Source organism: Herpailurus yagouaroundi, unplaced genomic scaffold (genome assembly GCF_014898765.1).
Source record: "Herpailurus yagouaroundi ecotype Mexico unplaced genomic scaffold, PumYag 163, whole genome shotgun sequence".
In the NCBI taxonomy this organism is placed as follows: domain Eukaryota; kingdom Metazoa; phylum Chordata; class Mammalia; order Carnivora; family Felidae; genus Herpailurus; species Herpailurus yagouaroundi.
The window spans coordinates 20,297,621-20,299,973 of NW_024412404.1; the positions used below are offsets into that span (position 1 = coordinate 20,297,621).

Genomic DNA, 2,353 nt, shown 5'->3' on the forward strand with positions numbered 1-2,353 from the left:
ATTGGGGACCAGCTGGCCAGAAGCAGCTGCAGCGGTGGACAACAGTGTCAGAGTGGGAATGATGCTCTGGGAGTCGGTGATGTGGATACACCCGCAGGCCTGTCCTGAAGAACCTGGCTAGGGGACTGGCCCGAGTGGTTTTCTCCTCCCCCCACCCCCCCGCCCCCACCCCCCCACATGTTCTTCACACAGGTGAAGGGAATGGGCGGAAGATCTCCTGAGCTGACGTGATGGCATGTGTGGAGGCCAAGCACACAGGACACAGAAGTGGATTCAGAGATTTGTGTGCAGAAAGTGAGGGGAAGCAGGATGCGGTGCCGGAAGAAAACGAACTGGGAGGCCATTCCAAGGGAGGCCTCAACGGACCCCATGGGGAGGCAGGGGCTGGAGTCACTCATCAGTTGTCCGGAAATGAGGCAAGGGGACTTTGGAGAGCCTTGGGTCCTAGATCCCCGCGTGAGGCACCTTCCTTGTGCCAGGGGCAATTCCTTCCTGAGCTCTCAGATTTCAACACCTGATCCTGAAGGGTAGCCTGTGTGGCCACCATTATACTAGAGGTGGCAGGCTGGTCAATGAGCGTGAGGTTGGCCTGTGGTCTGAGATGTGGTCTGGTCAGTGACCAGACCTGGCCAGCCTCTGTAGAACATTCAGTGAAAAGAGCCTCTCATGGTTTAGGGGAGAGAGCTGACAGGATCAGATTTTCATTCTAGATTGCTGTGGGAGCTCAGGAGAGAGAGCAAGACTGATGAGAAACATGAAGTGTGGCCAGTGCACAGAAGATGTCTAAGGACACAGGAGTGGCTAGGACCTCACAGAGCCTGGGGAGGTAAGGGGGGGGGCGGAGCTTAGCACAGAGTCTGGGGAGAGCGGCGACACTTACAGGGCAGGGAGATCAGGATACTCCAAGGAGTTGGGTGTGCAATAGTGCAATACATGGTCTTTCCTGGGTGGGTAAATTGGAGAGCCAAGAGAACGAAAGCTCCAGGGAGGAAGGTGACATCACAGACCCAAAAGCCCTCCTTTCCTCCCCCAACACATGCACACTCAAGCAGTGGCTTGGTAAACTGAGTTCAGCCGGCTGCCCCTAGATGGCAGTGTACGCACATAGCAGGAGCTGCCCAGCAAAACTCCCCAGGGACAGCAAGGGTCTCCCATGGGACCAGCAGAAGCTCACCAGGGCTGTGAGAGGGACCAGGAGAGGCACCCATGATGCCTGCTGCATCCACCTATGCTCTGCTTTGCTGCAGGTGTGTGTGTGTGGGTGCCTCTCTCTCCCTGTCCTCTGTGGGGAGCGGGGTGGGCAGGGCCTGAGCACAGCCCCCCCCTCCCCAAATCCCCATGTTTATGACTCTCCAGGGGCACAGTCTTGGGTGGAAGATTGGACATAAAGCCAGTGGTTCTGGTTCGACCACTTACGGGCTGAAGTGACTCGCTGAGACTACTTTGCACATTCGTTTTATAAATGCGCACCTTCATGAAGACCAGTTCACATGAGATTATTCCAGAAGGAATGCTTCTACACCGTCAGGTGACTTTCACTTCTGTGTCTATCCCTTATTTCCATGCTTTCAGGGACAGAGCTGTGGGTTGAGCCAAGGCAGTCTTACGGGTCCTTGTCCTAACCTCTCGGATCTGTCCCCCCCTGCCGATGTCTCATCTGGCCACATCTGGGGACTTCCTCTTTGGCAAAATTATCTTCTCCCATCTGAAGTAATTACAGTATGGGTGGCACACAGGCAGGGCTGGAAGGGTACTGGGAGGTCATCTACTGAACAACCTTCCCCTCTCTCCTACCCTCAGTTTATGGATGGGATGAACGAGGTGAGAAAGCCAATCGCCAGCACAGATAACATGGCCTCAGCCTCAATCATTAAAGTGTGCTCCACCACACAAGTCAGACCCTCATGTTCACACGTGAGTTCCTACCACAAATCTCTACAGTCTTGTAGGAGACACAATCGGAGGGCAGGGGGCCCATGGCTGAGGCTGCAGATGCAAATAGAAGCAAGAGGGCCCTTGGAAGTTTGCAGATTCTTTAAAATAGATTGTTCTGGAACCAACACAGCAGGCATTGGGTGACAGGCCAACCACTCGAAACTGGGGATCCCTCCTTCCTTCCTGAAACATTCGTTTCCCTTGACTTCCACACACCACCCCTTCTTTTTTTTTTAAACTTTTTTAATGTTTATTTATTTTTGAGAGAAACTGACAGAGTGCAAGCAGGGGAGGGGCAGAGGGAGAGGGAGACACAGAACCCGAAGCAGGCTCCAGGCTCTGAGCTGTCGGCACAGAGCTGGATGCGGGGCTCAGACTCTGGGATGGTGAGATCATGACCTGAGCTGAAGTCTGGCAC

The 2,353-nt window shown here is 54.3% G+C and overlaps 1 long non-coding RNA gene across 1 annotated transcript; it reads left to right on the plus strand.

Moving 5' to 3' along the window:
• The first annotated feature begins 207 nt into the window (after positions 1-207).
• Positions 208-1,484, plus strand: LOC121037517 (uncharacterized). Its single transcript, XR_005793802.1, has 2 exons — positions 208-1,247; positions 1,357-1,484. It is a non-coding gene; the product is annotated as an uncharacterized LOC121037517 (long non-coding RNA).
• The last annotated feature ends 869 nt before the right edge of the window (positions 1,485-2,353 follow it).